Source organism: Taeniopygia guttata, chromosome 4 (assembly GCF_048771995.1).
Source record: "Taeniopygia guttata chromosome 4, bTaeGut7.mat, whole genome shotgun sequence".
Taxonomy (NCBI): domain Eukaryota; kingdom Metazoa; phylum Chordata; class Aves; order Passeriformes; family Estrildidae; genus Taeniopygia; species Taeniopygia guttata.
In genome coordinates, this window is record NC_133028.1 from 31878093 (window position 1) to 31897059 (window position 18967).

At 46.4% G+C, this 18967-nt stretch overlaps 1 long non-coding RNA gene across 1 annotated transcript; it reads left to right on the forward strand.

The window, feature by feature from the left end:
- The first annotated feature begins 16086 nt into the window (after positions 1-16086).
- On the forward strand, positions 16087-18440 carry LOC140683862 (uncharacterized). The gene is made up of 3 exons (XR_012055433.1): positions 16087-16839; positions 17294-17415; positions 18376-18440. It is a non-coding gene; the product is annotated as an uncharacterized lncRNA (long non-coding RNA).
- Positions 18441-18967: the final 527 nt, after the last annotated feature.

Genomic DNA, 18967 nt, shown 5'->3' on the forward strand with positions numbered 1-18967 from the left:
TCCTCTTGTTTGTCTCTCATTTTTAATCTTTCAGAAGCCCCAGATGGCATGGGTTTGATAGGTGAATGTGACCTCTCAGTGAGCAATTAGCGTAAGCTGCCTTTACAATTTCTGGAGTACCCATCCAACAGGATGGGAAGTGCTGTGCTTGAGGCAGCTGAAGGTGGAAAGAGGAACTAGGACTGAAAGGTGACTTATTCAAGTTTGGCCTCAAATGTAGAGGTTGGGAACTGGGGCATCTCTTCAGCTGTTATTCTGTGGCTGTGCTTTGAACAGGTTACCTCGTGGAAGGGATCGTGTCAAAATCAGCCATACTTCCACTGTTCCTCATAGATCCCCATGTGGCTTGCTTGCAGCTTCCTTATCTGGAAAAATTTCATTTTGCAGTCTCAACCAATTAATGGAATGAATCAGAAATCAAGTTAGCATTGTCCAGGGCTTTCAACATAACTGCATGATGGCAAGTTCTGATTCCTGGAAAGCTGTAGTGTATCTAAGTAAGGGTGCACAATGACACGTGGTTGTGGCAGTGGGCAGGCTGTGTCCATTGCAAAGCACTCTACACTTTGGGCTGGCACAGGCAGAAGTTGAGAGCACTCACCTTTTTGCAGTTTTTTAAGCTGTTGGGTGTGACACAGATTGATTCAGGTACATAAAATATGTGGACAGAGTGCCCTTCAGATGTGATTACCATTCTCATATCAGCCTGACAGGTGTGTGAGCTGAGAGCAGAGTATATTGGGCTGATGCACAGTCACATGCACAAAAATGGCTGTGTCACAGGGAGATCTGTTACCTGTGCTTGCACAAAGTCATAAAAGCCATCCAGCCTTTAATAGCATAACTGCCAATTCACCTCCGAAACTCTGAGATCCAGGTGCCTGTCCATTAGCACTACAAGCAATACCAAGTTAATCTTGTGCAATTCTGTGATGTGCTCAGCTGAGATGCCTGCAAGAATCTCTGATGGGAGGCAGGTAAGGGCCGGGCTCTCGGTGTGCAGCTACCACAAAGCTTGTGGGCAAGGCACTGCCCATGCTCGGTACACCCTTACACCTCACGTCCTTAGATGCCTCAGGAGACACTCCCTGCCCCTGTGCTGCTTCTGGCATCATCCCACTTGGTAGTGCGGGTGGCAGGCCGGGTTGGCCTCATCCCTGCTGCCTTAGGCTAGCTGCTTTTGCCGTCTGTCTGTTAATTACTTTTGCCGACTGGATTTATTGCAAGGGGCTAGTGAGGGGAGTGCTGGCACATGTGTGGGTATTTCTTAAACCAGAGAGGGTGCACTTTCTCCCTGCTGATACTACAGCAGAAGAAACAGCTCAATGACCTTTCTGGTGAGTGCTTTTAGGGGGATTTCCACCTCTGCATTAACAGCAGCAGGTGCACGATGTTTTTGTCAACAATAATGAAAATAGTAGTGGGGAGGAAGGAAACCATGGGGACCACAAATAGTGCTTTGCCCAGGACCCCAGACTTTCTGAGGAGGCAAAGGCAGTTGCACAAAGGCTTGGGATGCACAAAATTCAGCTATAGTTCATTACAGCTTTTCAAATGAGGTTTTCTTCTGTGTGTGGCAGCTTTAAATAACTCAGCAAAGGCACAGAAAGCCCTATCAAAGTTTGGTATATTACTTTTTGATGAGTAGCTGATAGGTCGCTCCTTTGGGCTAGTTCTGCTCTCAATTACACACCCATGATCTAAATAATTCAGCAGCAGCTAAAAGGTGTGTTGCTAAGCTTCTCACCACTAAAACTCCAAGCACTGCCCAGCCTTCTTGGTGAACTTGTGTTCAGATCTAATTCTGGACTGCTGTAAGAAGGTGAAATGTCAGTGGAAATAGCTCCTTGTTTTATACAGGCTAATATTGCTGTAGAGACAGTGGAGAGGAATCTGAATCACTGATTTTATTTTCATTTTGTAAGGAGCGCCTCTCTCAGGCCTCTGTGCTGTAGCTGTTCTCTGGAGAACACCTGATAGCGCCTTCATTCCCTCCACTCTTGAGGTACGGTTTCTCAGCTGATTTATACCCCTCTTTCTGTCCTTTAAAGTTAGTGCCTTTGTATATGTTTCTCCAGACTGATTCTCAGGAGAAGGTGAACTTTTAAGGTGTCCAAACCAGGTAGAAGTATTGGGATTTGCCAAGGTGCTGCCCTGAAACATGGGGGAGCAGCAGGAAGTTGGGCGGGTGCTATGTGCCCGTTTAGAGATATTATCTCTCACAGTCAGTGGTGTTAAGTTTCAGTTTTCGGTAGTATTTTTACTCTCGGGCAATTTCTTTCTTTCTTTTTTTGATTTTTTAAGAACTTTAAATATTACTGCCACACAAGTCACTCTTAACATTTTAAAGGCCACTTTTTGTTCCTGTTGCACATGACAAGGCACAGGTCTGTCAGATACAGCAGCTGAGATACTTTTCTGAATACAGTTCTCTGAGGGCAAGAAAATATGGACATAGAAACAGGGGTGTAGGCTTGTTTCTGGTTCAAGCCCTCAAGAGCTGATGGCTATTAAAGAGTATTTTAGTGCCTGGGGTGGGGCCAGTCTCAGTGCCCCGGAGGCTGTGTCGAGCTTCCAGGTGGTCATGGCATTTGTGTGCACATTCAGCCGCCCGGGGATTTGTGGGACTGCTGCAGCCCAGCCCAGCTCCTCCTGCCTTCATTTTTGTTTTCCATTTGGCTTCTGTTATAAATGAAAATTGATCCAGCCAAATTAAAACCGAAAATAAAATATTCATTTTGCAATCAAATTCTATCTAGCCAGCCACAAGGAAGGAACAGTGCCGAGCCCGGGATCAGGTGTGCAACAATAAGTCAGCCTCAGTAGAGGTTCCCTCTGCCCACACACCTCCCTCCTGGTACGAGCGGTTTTTATAGGGAAAATTCTGCCCGAGGCCAGGGTTACAGCAATCAGTCCTTTTCTTCCCCTTCAGAGTCCCACACATTGATGAAATTTCTTTTCTTGGCATTGGGGTGGAACAATCCAGTGTCTGGTGTTGATGAATCCCCTTGTGTAGGTATGGGAATGGCATTCACATGTATTGGCCCGGAGGATTTCTATGATATCAGTCTCGGGTCATTGACGATGAGCAGTGCCCATCTCCAGACCAGCCACATCCATTTACTTGTAAATCGGGTTTTAACATATGCCATGTTTCACTTACGAGGGTGAGGGGGGACTCCTAATACAAACGTGTGTGCTTCAACAAATATTCAATATTACATATACCATATTAAAATTGGCGCGAATTATATCTACTACACATAACACTTCCCTTCACATTTTTGGTTCCTTTAGCCATTTCACACGTGCACTGTGTGAGTCCTGCAGCTGGAGTTTGCTTCATATCCTTTCCAGCCTAGTCCTCCTTAGTCCCTCCTCCCTGGCTGCCTTCCTGCCCTCTCCCTGCATCAGTCTGTAGGGCCCTGCCAGCCTCCCTTGCCTCACCCGCCAATTTTCCCCAGCGGTGTGACTTGGTGCTTTCATCCTCTCCTAAGTAGCCTCCAGCAGTGTTCTGGGCATCTGTAGGGAACACTTCAATCCTGTACCACCCTTGGAGCAGTGTGCTGGTTTTGGCTGGGCCCAAAGTCTTGGACTAAATTAACTTAATGGACATTCTGTGGACACTTTATGGGCATTTTATGAACATTTTGCAGGGATTGATATATGTGTATTTTTCAAAGGATGGGAAGGAGGTGATGGTTAATTAGGATGTATTGAATACTGTAGGACCTAAGCATGACATGAATGGTGTGGGATAAGGAGTGGAGGATGTGCTGGTTTCGGCTGGGGTTAAGTTGATTTTTTCACAGTAGTAGGAGAAGGTTATGTTTTGGATTTTGAACCAAAATTGCCCACTGTGTCACCTAAGCCTTTTTGCCTCCAGTGGACAGCCATGTTATGGAAGGGGATAAACCAATTGACACGGACTACATAAAAAATGGCATGGAGCAGCCCTGAGTCACCAGTGTGGGGCTTTCCCCTGCCCCAAAACACGGCCCTGCTCCTCCCAGTGCGGCTCACCCCCTGCCCGCACAGCCCGAGTGCCTCTGGGGGTGCTGCATCCTCCCGTGGGGTGCTGTGGTACCCCACTGTGCCCAGCCACATCCCTGCTGCCATGAGGACAGAGGACCCTGCAGATGACGCCTTTCAAGGTGGCTTTCCCTAAAAGCCATTTCCTTGAAGGCTTCCGCTGCCCCAGCACATTCTGTGTGACTCATCCTTGTATTTGAACATTTTGCAGCTTCCTTTGGCGTTTGCCATACTTTTCTGGAGAAAATGAGGTAATTCCTGTTTTGCTGGAAGGCCTTACAGTGCCATGGCTCTGTGCATTTCGGGAGAATATTGCTACTCCCATTTGGAGACACAAGTTTCTTGGTATCACAGAGAGACTTTGTGAGCATTTGGTGTTTATTAGTAGAGGAAAATTTACAGGGAAAATGTAAATGATGAGCATTTCAAAGTGTTCTTCTAAAATGAATTATATAAAATTAATTATATAAAATACTAGAATCTCCTGAGGTTGAAGGGACCCACCAGGATCATCAAAATCCAACTCCTGGCCCTGCACAGGACAACCCCAAGAGTCACACCATGTGCCTGAGAGCATTATCCAAACACTTCTTGAGTTCTGTCAGGTTGATGCTGTCATCACTTCCCAGGGGAGCCTGTTCCAGTGCCCAACCACCCTTTGGGTGAAAAGCCTGATATTCAACATAAACCTTCCCTGACACAGCTTCCTACCTCTTCTGTTAGTCCTGTCACTGGTCACCACAGGGAAGACATCACTGCCTGACTCTGCTTCCAAAGAAGCTGTAGACCGCGATGAGCTCTCCAGCTGAACAAATCAAGAGACCTCAGCCACTCCTCACACAGCTTCCCCTCAAGGCCTTTCTAACAGAATGAATAGTTCTACAATTAATTGTGTGTAGATGTGGCACTTAGAGACTTGGCTTAGTGGTGGGCTTGGCAGTGTTAGGTTAATGGTTGGACTTGATGATTTACAAGTAAATGATTCTATGATTAAAATGTAAGTGCAAGCTTTCTGAAAGAAAAAAATTGAAATATCAATTTAGAATCGGTTACCTAAAGATCAACAACCCACCCTGCCATGCCTGCCCCCTCAGCTGTTTGGAAGAGTCTGCCTGGGCACCCGCATGAACTGTGTCAGGCTGAATACACCTTCCCTTGGGAATGCACCCAAATGTCCCAGCCAGCTCCTGCCACAGCCGGAGCCAATGTGCTCACAACTGGCACAGCAGCTGGTTAATGTGAGCTGGGGAGCTCCCCACACTGGGACAGCAGGGCTTCCTTCACACAGCCAAGTGGCCACCTCTGCTGAAGTTATCCTCACCTGAGCTTCTTCATTTCATGGGTTTATACTTTTAGGTTCCTGATGGGATAGGAGAAAAGCAAAACCAGACCAGCACAGATAAATAGTAGGGAATTACATTTATGGCAAGTCTGCATTTATTCATGGGAATCTGGTTAACTAGGTTCTAAATTGTTTTACTTAAATCTCTTAAGTTTCCATCTGAATAAGGTCTTTAAAAGCACAGAGATGATAATAAATCAAGTTCACTGCAGGCTTAGCTGCAGGAACAAATTATCCCATCACACTGATCCACTCTGACTGTCTGCAGCAAATGCTAATTTGAGGTAACATAGCCTTGATGAAGGAAAAAAAAGGGGATTAGCTAAAGGAACATCCATCCCAGTAAGTCAGAGTGATGCAATTTTTATTTAGATGCTTTAATTAACCAAACACCATCTTCTTGTGTAAAGAAGCTTCTTGCTGCTCTGTGGGACCCAGAGCATTCAGGTGCAGGACAGCAGTATGCGAGGCCACTTCATCAGAATTATCACCCCTCTTATTCCCTGTGCACATAATCACCACAGTCCCGCCGAGCTGAAACAATGTCCCAGCCGGGTCACTTCAGGTGAAGCCAACAGGATGTGCACTGGCTTCCCTTCCCTTGGCAGCAGCACAAACATCCCCAGCAGCACGCCAGGAGCTGGTGCCCGTGGCCAGATGCATGCTGTCCAACAGCAGCTGGCACCCTCTGGACAAGAGGTGCTTTTTTTTCTCCTGTGCTAAATGACACACAATGCCAAGCCATTCAATTACCTTACAAAAGAAAGCCTGGTTTCAGCAGGCATGAAGTTGCCTGGGTTATTTTGGTCCTCCTTTGGATGTTTTTTCATGTGCCAACTTGAAGTAAATTGTTACAAAGACAGGCTTCAGCTTCAAAGAGCAGTGTGAGGAAGAGCAAGCTGCCTGCCCTGAGCCAGTTGCCCCCCAGTGGAAGAGCTGAAGGCATCAGGTATGGCTCCAAAGCCCCCAGATGGATTTGTACCCACCCGGAGACCAAGGATGGAGGAAAAGTGTGCTTGAGGGTTTCTAGAGAGCTGCTGTCATGGGATCTGGGGAGGCACATCTTGCCCAACACCTCTGCCACTTTTCCCAATGGCTTTTGTTGATCTGGAGACCAGAACATGGTTTGTCATGTGTATCCTTGTTAGGACAGAGACAGCAATGATATCCTCCAGGATATCCCCACATCAGCTCAGATGCTGGGGTACCTCTGCATCTGGGGTGCAGGGCCTGTATGGCCATACCCTGATGTCCAGAGGGCTCAGGCTGTGGGAACTGCTGTAATTCACAAGCCAATTGCATTTTCCCTAAACACCCCTCCTTGCAGCAAACCAGGTCTGTTTGGCCAAAGCTCAGGTTACCCTTCTGAATGCTGTGTCACTTTGGAAAGAGTGGGGACCCTCTTTTTTGGAAGGATAAATCATGCTCTTGAATAAAGATTTGTGCCCAATTTATGCTGAGAATTTTATCTGTCTAATTAATATTTACATGCATTGGTTGTGGCCAGTTCTTCTTGATTTTTGGCAGAGGCCAAATTGATGAAGGCCTTACTCTTAGTAGTGTCCATGACTTCAGCTTCATTTGAAGATCTTTTACATGCTTCTTATTGTAACAACAACACCTTTCACAAAGTTCACTATCCTTTGTTCAGGCAGTAAAGTCCTTCAGCTGACAATCTGCACACCTTCTTATGCATCCAGAAAATTGCAGTAGCTGCTTTTGCCACAGTGCTGCTCTGAAAACTCACAATGGGAACCCCACACTGTCTATCACCTCTGCTTTCCAGGATCCAGGGAAGAGCTTGCTCCCAAGCTGCCTACCTTCATGCCTACAAAAAAAACCCTGTTTAAATACTTCAGAAATTCTTTAAAAAATGAAATGTTTTAATGGGGTCTCTGACCCTATTTCTATTTAAAATCCTGCCTAACTGTTTGTCTCCTGCAAATATGGGTGCAGTTACTGTCAGATGGGCAACAGCATTGAGGTCAACTCCATTTTTGTCACAACTGGGCAGCAGTTTTGCAAAAGTCCAACCATATCTTCCACTGAGCCTGCACTTTCATTCTGCTTTTGTATATCTCTGGTAGGTGTTTCTGCTCTGCTTGGAGTCAAACTTCTTTTTTCATTGCTTTCCCTGACTGAGTAAATATGTACTCGGTGCCATGACATTGTTCTTTGGGCTTGGGCTGTTTCCAGCTGATTAATTATTACAGCCATGCCGTAGTTTTTACAACAGGAGGACGGGGGATGTGCGTCAGATTGCTGGCCTGAATGGACCGGTATCCTGTCTCTGAGATTTTGGATAAGTATTTGGACAAGATTATTGGAGCCAGGGCAAGTGAATTTGCCTTGCCAGAGTGAATTTGTCCTTGGTAAGCCCCCTGTCATTTGCTGATCAACATTTTGGAGAGTTTGTGAGCTGGAGGTTGTATCCAAATGATTATTTGATCCCAATGGACACACCTTGAACAAACGGGCTCTCTGATATTCCCTGGCAACGATTTTCTTCATCCAGATATATATTGTGTAAAAAAATACTGCTCTTCAACTCCTTCAGAGCAATTGCCTGATAATTTAACCATAAAACAAGCATTCTGATTCTGTCAGATATACAGGCTAAGAAAGTGATTACATGTTCCCATTTCCCATAACCATGCAATCATGTGGTTTGGGCACAGGTAAAATCTCAGTTACCTGGACAAACATGTTAGCAAAAGACAGTGTTCAGTGACACCCTCTGGGCACACAGTACTGGTGGAGCCCAAATGACACCTACAACAATTGGGTTTGCCGAGTCCCTGGGTCACCAAACGGAGACAAGCAGCTGTCCTTCCTCAGCGGTGCTCCCAGGAGAAGGGTGGTCAGGGAGCATCAGCTGGCATGAGCAGCACTTTCAAACTTGAGCAGCCAAGCACGAGCCACTGTGAAACCCATCCCTGCTGCTTCTGGAAGCATTCTGGAGCTGCCTGCCACTGTGCTCCCTGCCCAACCATGGGCTATGGCACTCTGCAAAGAGACAGCATATGCAAATGTCTTGAACATAGGTATTTCCAATTATGCAAGGAAAATAGCCCATTGTGTGCAATCAACAAACATATATTTGAGTTTTTAAAAAAATATTTTCTTTCAGACCACTGTCTGGTTTTCACTGAGGAGTGTTACTCTCTTTCAAAGAGGAAGCAGGTGCTTGGAAAGGATTTTTTTGCAGTGAGGGGGAATTGCAGGATGCTTGTGGCCGCAGCTCGGCCCCACTTTGCCGGATCCAGAAAGCGCCATGCTGAGCAGAGCTGTGTGTGCCGGGCACCCTCCCAGCCTGCGGGGTGGCCGTGGGCAGCAGCCCCTTCCCCTGGCAGCCCACGGGCATGGGGGGCACTCGTTCATGCCTGTGCCCACCTGTGCCTGCGCACAGGCTGTCCCTGCAGCGTGAGGGCCAGCAGGCTCTCCTCACCTTTTACTACCTGATAGCAAACAGAGATAACAGAGAGATTTCTTTGGTGACAAAACGGGCCTGGAAACAAGTGTCACTGTCAGTCACGGGCTGCACATGGCACCCTGTACTTGGGGAGCCCCATAAGCTTTAGCCAAAAGCTTAGACTTGACAGGGATGGGAAGGGGGAGGAGAGGAAGGTAATACTCACTTGTTTCTCTGTCCTTCTCTTTGGCTACCCTTTCTTTCCTACTTGAGTGAAAGTGGCCACTGAGTTGAGAAGCTTTTAAGCAGGATTTACTAACTGCTATGCCACCTGCTTCTCCACAAACCTGGCAGAATCCAATTATTTTCTTCTTATTCACAGGTTTTCAAAGAAATAAACAGAGGTAATCAGTTTTAACCAGAGATTTATTTCATCTCACTGCCACACCAATACTTTGACCATTTCAGAGCAGTTGTGGATGAAATGCTGCTTCATTACACAGGAATTACTCACAAATGTGGGGAGAGTTCCCACCACGCACCCTCACCTTCCGTGGCAGCGGTGTGCGTGTGTGCTGAGCCAGGCTGGCCATGGTGTCTGTGCCCAGACAGATGCTCCGTGTGGCCCTGGGAGCTGGCAGTGAGGAGGAGCAGCTCTCCCAGGCTGTCTGCTGACAAGTGGCTCCTGGGGCAAGGCCAGCACAGGGGTGAGGAGCAGAGCTCAGCTCTCCCAACACCCGTGTCTGGAGCTGCTCAGTGCAGGGCATGGCACGGGACAGGCGCAGCGCGCTCGCCCTCCATCTCTCCAGCCCTTTGCACAGACCTGCTGAATGGAAGGGAGGAGAGAAGAGAAACAGGAACTTCTCTTTGGAATCACATCAGCCCAAAACTGAGAGAAGAAGTGAAAGTTAAGTAAAAGGGACTGTTTTTAGCAAAGGCTGTTGAACTTCCTAACTTCGCAGTGAGCAGTTCTTATGTTACAGTCTGTGGAGGCATGGCTTGATTCAGTGCAAAAGTTTCAGCTCCATATTTCCTGTCACCAATTTGTATTAATTACCAGCTGGCATTATATGAAACATTCTCTTGGTGTCTTCTAATGCAGAGGGAAATCTCAGACTACCTCTAGAGTGAAATTTAGCAAAAAAGTATTAAAGTCTCAGTTTCTGAGTTACTAGGGAAGCATTAGATGAAAGTAGGAGCAGCTTTCTACACCCACTGTGGTTAGTATGACATATTACATGCTTATCCTAGCCCAAAAAAGAAACAGCACCTTGACTATTTTTCGGTGCCTGCATCTCTCAAAAAACTCTGGTACAGTAGAAATGTGGGCCTGATCTTCACACGAATGGTTCATAGAATTTTCAGTTGTGAAGACTGAGAGCAGTATAGTGGGAACTCACACCCAGTAGGACTTTCAAAAGTGGGTAGGTGGTAAGGTTGAATGGCAAGTCAGAAAGATTTTAGCATCAACTCTAGTGCAAATCTAGTTTGTAATCCTATTAAACTCTAGGAAGACAACATGTTTGCAGGTACTAGTGACCACACAGGTATCACCAGGCACTTGCTAACCCTGCTCCAGTGTTAAAAGGACCCTGGTATTTCTTCTTGATTCATCATTGCATGTCCCAGATGTGATCAAAACCAATTTTGATCAAAAGAGGTAACCTTTTTTTTTTCAGATTACAAAAGGGGGAAAAAATGGGATTACCACAAGCATTTTTCTGTAGTGTATATGACTAATCCATGAAAGATGCACAGATTTACAACTTCCATGGGAAAATAAATGAAAACTATGGCATGTTCCCCCACGTCTTCCATAAAGTAAAACTTCATTGTGATGCAGGGATCAAAAGGCAATGTCTCCTCTCAGAGAGACTCAGGATAAAGAGTTTCTTGAAATATCATTGAAAAATACTGTACTGGGCACTTGATAAGCTTCCCATCCTCAGGATATTCACATCTGTTGCTCTGGGAATAAGAAAACATTTCCTATTTCTTAGACAAAACTAGGCTAAAATGGAATTATATCTGGAAGCAGATTAATAAATTCCAAAAGTAAAATATATGACAGGACTGTAGCAATTATCTATCAAAACAAAGTCTGTTAAAACTCTAGAAAAATCAGAACTGCAGGTAAATTTAAATGGAAATGTAAACACATGAACACAGAGAGATATAGGCAGCCAAGCGGGGACGATGGTGCCTCTGTGAGCATGGTGTCAGTCCAACCCCACAATTTTGGGGTAGCACCTCATGGGATACAACTGCTTCATCTGGTGTGTTCATCCGAGGGCCCTGGGGCCTTGTTCTTACACAGTTTTGCCTCCATTTAAATGAAAGTATATGTGAAAAATTCTGCTGATTTGTTTTCATCAGGTCAGAGTTCCAGGTGTTATCCTGGAACTCTTTCCCCTTAGTTGGTATAGACAGTAGAGTACATCAGTCCAAAACCCCAATTTTATTATTAGTTCTGTGAAAGGTCATACCACCATAAGGCCCTGCCTTACCCCGTCTTTAGCTTTCCAAACATGCTGCCACATTGACTTTTTATAAATTTTTAAAGCAGTTATATCATCTATTTGTTTTAAAAAGCAGTTTAATCCCCCTAGTATCCATGGGAAGATAGACACCAAATCTCTTCTCTTCTGATGTCCAGACCCAGCTTATGATTGGTTAGATGACATGCCTAGTTATAGCTCCCTCACCCAAATATTTACTCTTGGCTGTTGTTACTAACAGCAATCCCACCTAATTCATACCTAAGGAGCCAGAATCATCAGCCATTCCCCCAGCTCCAGTTCTGCCTGCTGGCTGAGGAATAAGCTTTCCCCCTTGCACAGAGATTTCTTTAAATCCAGGCCTGTAAATAAACTACTTTGAAGTTGGAGTTTCATGTCATTTTTAGGGCAGACTGAAAAACGCTTCTAGTAGCAATAAAAAAACTCCCCACCCTCCTTTCATTTCAGCTAAGTTTAAAAGAGATCTCATCCAAGTTGTTCATGTAAAAAACCTCTCACTCCCTCACTCAAGTGGTTTGATGGGGTTTTACATCTCTATCTGATCTGCAGGGATTCTTTCTGAGCATGTACATAGCGCTGCTGTCCCTGGGGCAAGTAACAGAGCTGCTTCTTGACTCTTGGGCTTCGCTTCAGCTCCTTTCTTAGAAAGTACAAGCCATGCAGAAAACCTTGCCGAAAAGTCACTGCATGCCTTAGAAAGTGAAAAACCTGCTCTTGGGCAGAGCCTGAAAGTCTGACTGTTGTCACCATGCCCGAAAGCTCAGAGGCGACGGAGCTCCCGCAGCCCTTGGGAGGCAGTGGGTGGATGCAGGGGGGGCAGAACACCCCAGACCCACCCCTGTGGCCTCCTGGGGCATCACGTTAAGCAATTAGGGAGTAAGCATCATGCAATTTAATCTCATATTATGTTATGCAGCAGGGACAGTTTAAAAATAGGTTTCTTGGTGCCAGCCCAAGCTTCCCATCCCCTGATGTGTGTCTGAGTCTGGCTGTGACAGTCATGGAGGCAAGAGCTTTGCTCAGTAGAACATGAACTGAGCAACTTCTTCTAGCTAGTTTCTGCAGATACTTTGAAGGGTGCCAGTGAAACCACTGCTGTGGATTTGTTTCATCTATATTCTGGAATTGAAATTTCTCTCTAACAAAAGGGTAGAGGGAAGAAGAAACACTGAGATCTGCACTACTGCAAGCTCTTTGACAAAGTGGATTTAGATGCAAAGTAGGTGTGCCACAGCCTGGACCAGAATATACAGAAATTAATGTGACACTGATGAGCAGAGACAGCCCCAGCAGCAACAACTCTTCTCCAGGAGTCCTCAGATGAGGAGTAAGGAAGAATCAGGTATGGCTGCCCTGAGGTGGGGGCATTTCCTCCCCTGTCTCCACCAAAGCATTTTTACCATTTCTGTTTTCAGGCTGTGATGCTCAAACTTCTGCAGAAACCAAGTTACTGTCCCATAGCCCAAGGTTGTCTTACTTGTCACTCCCTAGCAGGCTGAGAGTGTTAAGATCATTCTTGCAATGCATATTCCCATGGGAAGGTTATCAGAGGGTACTTGTTTTGCCATGTGAGTGTGAGACTACCCCATGACCCACTGGCATACGTGAAAACCAGTACACACTTTGGAAAAACTGAACTTTGCATCAGACTGACTTGAATTAGATGTTTTAATGAGAACAACTTACAGACACCGCCTGTTCTTTCTATCTTCCATATCACATAAAGGTTTGCAGATGGTTTATGAGATGTGATGGTCTGTGCTCTGACAGCTGCAAGATGTTCAGGTTGTTTATAGAGACTAGAAGAGAACAAATTCAGCCTTAGCCCTTTCGCCACCTACATGTGAAGCTATATGTGGAACAAAGTGTCTAATGTTTGCACTGAACCTCGCTTTCACTTGCCAAGCTGAAGACAGGAGGAAACAAGAGCAGAAGACTGCAGGACCTGAATACAATAGCAGATGTTCACTTGAGGCTTCTTTCAACACCCCATTCTGCAACACAGCTTTAATCTCTTCACTGTTATTCTGATCAATACTTCTTTCTGATATGATCTTACAGGGGAGAAAAAGTGCTTCCTGAGGGGATCTACAGCTATGCATCCAGAACAGACACACTAAAGTATCTGTAACCTCAACATGACAGGAAAAAACTTTGCTCTGCCAACACCAGCCCTTCTCAGGCTTGTCATCACTTGGCAATTTTTGGTGTTCAGACATGCTGCTGACAGAAATTGTGTGAGTTGCTTAAACAGGAGAATCTGTGCTCTGGATAATGCCAGTGAATCATCATCAAACTTCTGGGAAAAGGTTTTTACCAAGGTTAGCCAACAGAGCTGTAAAGTCACCTACCTCAGAGAAAAATGTCACACTTAAAGCAACAGAGGGGAAAAGTCTTGGCTAAGTGAGGGAAAGGCTCAAGAATTTATATTACTCTCTGAGGGAATGGATAACTATCATGTGCACTTTTATTTGCTGTGAAATAAATTAGACACAGCAAACAGTAGCATTTATAGAGAATTCTGCCTGGTGTTGCAACAGCTATGAAACTCAAAACTACCAGAAAAGCAAAATCTGGAGCTTTTGCTCAGTGTGTCTTGAAGGGACTGCTCCAAGCTGCTGTGTCTGATAGGTCAGCCTTTCCCTGCCACAAAGTGTGCCAAAAGCTGACACCACATTGTGAGGGTTGGTGTGGCTGAGGAGCTTCATCTACAGAATATGACCTGGCTGACTGAAGTCAGAGCAGTGATGTCTGAAGGCTTGTGTTTCCTCCTCCCAGGAAAGGTGCTGTGGTGATCAGGAGCCTGCCAACAGGCTGTCTTGCTCTGGAGCAGATTTCTCACAACACAATGGGACATGGAAAGGCTGGGGAGAATTCTCACTCTTGGATTAAAGGAAAAAGTTTCCAGGAATTAATGATGAATGGCCAAGAACAGCTAGGTTGATTTTTGTGAACATTATGTTAAGGACATCTGAGAAGAGTAAAATGTGACTGACAACATGTCAAAAAAGTGACTTGCTCAGGGTTTTGTAAGGGGTACATCTTCTCTTGGGACTCTGACAACAAAATAAATATGAAATGTAACAAACCAGGACCCCATGTGACTCCAGAACAGCTCAAAGTTCCACAAGGAATTTTGAACCACAGAGGTCAGAAATAGATTTCAGGGCACTGTATGGCTGAAGCCATGAAAAAGTGTTACATTTAAGAGACTGAAGAGCACAATACCACTGCCTGAGGAAGGGATCATGCTGCGGAGATCAGGAGTGGCATAACAGGCAATGAGCTAAGGTTTAAAGCTTTGCCTTTGTGGGTTCTTAACGCAAAACAAGTGCAACTCCTGGATTCCAGAAAAAGAATGGGTGGGAAGGAAGGGGAGGGGAAGGGGGAGGGGAAGGGGAGGATTTAAAATCTGATCCAAGGAAATCCTATGTACTTGGTTTAAGTTAAAAGCTTAAAAAGGTACAGTCACTATAGCCACAAAGGCACTAATCTTTATGCTATTTGGCTGGAGAGGCCCAGAAATTCCGATGCACAAGGCTCCTGTTTCTGTGTCACTGTGAATATTGCTGTGAACCATGAATATTTTGTTCATTTTGGCACTGAGCAGATGGCAAGAAACTGGAAGGGATTCAGACAACAGTAGACATGATTTAGGAGACACTGGAAGAATTGGCTTGAGAAACAAGCAAACAAATGTAAAATGGGATGAGAAATGGGCTGGAGCTCTTTAGAGACTGTAAAACAACTGAGAGGAACTATTTAGTTTTATAGAACAGAATATAAACAAAAGTAATGTGCCATGAGTAACAAAGAGCTCTGCAGAATTAACTCTAGCTGGTCTCACTGCACTGATTTAAGTTACCAGTCCTTTTTCTTGCATCTCAGCTACAACAGGAGCAGCAGCAAGACAGGCAGTGTAGCCTCCCCTCCACTGGCAGCCCCCTGCATGGTGGATTTAAATCCTCACTTCTTCAAGGCTAGAAGTGCACACCAAACTTGGGTGAGCTTGGGTGGCCAGTGCAGGTCTGCTGCCACTGTTCCTGCCCCAGTATCTCCAGCAGAACAAGGATGAAGAAGAAACAGTGGTTGGCAATTTTCACAGCAAGAGCTTTTTGTTGCTGTAAGTAACTCACATCAGCAGATTCTCTGTGGGTGTCTTCAATAAATCTGCATGGAGGTGAGTTAATAAAAGCAAACACCTTGATCTGGTGGCGGATACCAGAATCCCTCTTTTGAGTACTGCCAGCTCCAGTGTGCACTGTACACGACTTCACTTGCTCCTTACAGCTGCCTGAGCAGCAGCTGCTGGGCACTGCTTTCCTCTTTGGCTGCACTACCTGCAGTGCACCAACACAACCATAGGCCCCAACAGTTTCAGCTGATCTCTCCCACTCCTTCACAAGCCCTGTGAACAGCAGGAGAGCAGGCCAACAGGAGGGGTGGGCTGCCTCTTCAGAGTAGCCCACTTCTTGAACTACTGAGTGCCTATTTTTGTTTTATCACTTTCATGGCTTGCACATGCACAGAAAGCTGGCAGTGTGTTGAGCATCCTTGCAGCTCCACCCCCTCCCTTTCCAGCACTCATCCCTATTTCTAAAGCAGGCATGAAGCTGCAGATACCCATACTGAGCCCGTGCAAAATATTTCAGCCCATTCACAGCAGACCTTTTCTGTGAGGCATGGCTTGCTCCCAGCTGCTGGCCCTCAGTGGGATGTCTGCCCTTGCATCCATGCACTCCCACCCCCATGCACTCATGCAGCAGTGCATTAATTCACCTGCATGCTCATGCAGCCACCTTCCCATGCACCAGGAGTCTGTGTGCCCGGGGAGCCACAGCAGCTCCTGCCAGCACTGCAGCAGTGCTGCTTGCTGCTTCCACTTCAGTGGCCATGGCAACTGTTGTTGTGTAATGAAGTGCTGCCAGGATCTAGGCCAGGAGCAGAGCTTCGTAAAGGAAATGAAAACTAAAAAAAAAAAAATCAAACCATGGAAAGGCATGATGTCAAGCCAATGAAATCCAAGCACTCCCTCTGCCTGGCGTCACACACACTTTTCCACACTGGCTGCCTGCAATTCAGCCTTGCCACGGCTGACCCGAGGACCAGCAGCTGAAAAGTCACTGCTCAAACCAGTGCATGTGGTTGTTTGTGCTACTGTGTTTTCCCCCAGCAATAATCAAGAACAAATTGTATCCACCACTCATCTAGTTGTTCTTTGAGGAAGTGGTTCAGACAATGAAACACATCTGATTGAGCAGCTAAGCCAACAGAACAGGCTACCTACTGCAGGATGCCAGGCTGGAGCTGCTTAAATACTTGTTATTTCGACCCAGAGTTGTTTGCATTTGCTTTGCTGAAAATCCCTTCATTGAAAGAAGAGGCATTCTTAAAAGTGTGCAACCTTGAAGGTCTCTCTAGGTTTGTCTCCATGAGGGGCAAATTCACCAAGGGAGCCGGAGGCCTGGGTGCAGGGATGCCTGAGCCCTTTCTGTGTCAGCCAGTTCAGATGGAGGAACCTCATCCCTGCTATGGTGAGCCCTTGCCAGCCCAGGGCTGCCCCAGACAAGCATATGGGAAGTACACTGCACCCTATGGAGCTGCAACTCAGCTGGGTTTTGCCTGGGGGATTTCTGAATGCCTCTCATTGCATAACAGGACAGAAGGAAAGACAGGCACCAGCAGGGAAACTCTCACTTTTCTTTTTTTTTTTTTTTTTTTTTTTTTAAAGGGTGAAAAAGCAGGAACAGAGGTGAAGGAGCAAGTATTAACTGCCAGCCTTTAATCCCTGGATTTCACAAGGGCATCTCACCTCTGTAGCCTGTAGCCCTTGCCAGGCTGCCAGAGAGTGAGGTTGGGAGAATGAGAGGGAAATGGGGAAGAAAGGCTGTTTTCTAAACAAGGAAAGGGGAAATTGCCTCTGTCCCCTGAGTGGAAATATGAGGAAATGCTACATTTTCATTGGGCACTTTCTGTTTTTCCTCTTAGGGTTTTCAGTCAACACTAACCTTGGTAACTGGTGTCTGTGAGCTAAACACTCTGGGACAACAATGCTGTGAGGAGAAAAAAGCCATTAATGGAGCTTTAAACTACCTGCAAAAAGTACCCTGGTGAGTGCTGTTTCCTTGCCACTACTTTCACCCACTGTAAAACCCAAGGTGCCCCATGTCAGGCTGAGCTCAGGAGAGCCTGTCGGAATCTGTAGGTATTGATGATTCTGAGATTGTAAAAAGTCTCTGTCTTTCTGCCCCGTTGCCAAAGAAGAAGCCATAATTCGTCTGTGCTGGTTTCAAGGTTGTTTATTCTTGCTTATCTCTAACATGTTCTGCTGCCCTGCCGCAGCTCTGTCCTGCAGGGCAGTGTGTGGGGCTCTGCCCCTCAGTGGGATGGTACAAACATTATATACCAGAAACTACATGTGCTATATTTACAATAATGTGCCAATATCTATCGCCTACGTTGAACAGTGTGTCCCCAGCCTAAACCAATAGAAAAATGCCAACACTACAGTGAAACATGGAGGGCATGAAGAAGGAGGAAAAGGACAAGACACACCCAATTTCCTCCATCTTGTCCCCTTTGAACCCCTAATCTAGAATCCTAAAATTTTACTTTTGCACCCATGCAACACTTAATTATTATTCTTATCAAACACTCAGAGCTTGTAATTCATCCAGTAAAATTGAAAACACTTTTCCATGGACAGAGATCAGAGACAGTGTCTCTCGGGGCTCTGTACAGGGGGGTTCCTGACCCCCTACCACGGTCCCAGGCCCTCCAGGGCAGCCAGAGGGAAGCCCTGGATTCCCAAAGAGCCCACAGCTCGTAGTTGCTTCAAGGCAGCAGTCTCAGCTGCTTCCCTCTCAATGGCCATGGAACCTCGCCCTCTCAGTCTTCCCTGGCAGATTCTCCAGGTCAGCCTCAGCCTGGGGCGGCGGGGAGCAGGGAAGGTGCAGCTGATGGTCTCCAGGAGATGCTAGCTGCCTTCTGGCACGTCTGGGACAAGGGCAGGAACTTCGGCTGAAGGTTTTCACCCCTTAAAATGCAAAAATGCATGTTTATTTAAAAAGGGATTTTGTGCAAGGAGAGCACCCTTCCTTTCCCCGTCGCCGCGGCGATGCTCCAGCCCCGCTCCCCGCAGGGCAGGCGGCGCTGCCCGGCCCGAGGCTCCGCGGGCTCTCCCCGGGCTCTCCGCGGGCTCTCCCCGGGCTCTCCCCGGGCTCTGCACCAGCACTCGCAGCCCGGAGCCGCTCCCGCGGGTTTGGGCTGACATCTAGCGTCCGCACCGCCTGCCCTCCCGCCGTGCCCGCCGTCGTCTGCGAGGAGGAACGAAGAGGATTTTGCTTTGGATTAGTACTTTCAATCTGGTTAGAGACCTGACCCATAAGCCCGCGAGTATCTTTGCTCCGTTAAAGACCGAAGAAAATAAACATAGAGCGCTCAGAAGTGGAAATAAATATTGTTAAGGAAACTTCTCTACCCCAGATTTCCTGTAGCAGAGCGCTAGGCGTCTGATTTCAGCAGGGGGAAACATTAGATGACTGAGTGGTACAGCAACAGGAACAGCTCAGCCTGGTGGACACGGGAAGGGACCACAAACAAAGGAATCCCTGGGCTTTTGCACCCTTACAGTCTATGTACCTGTTCCAAAGGTTATTTTTG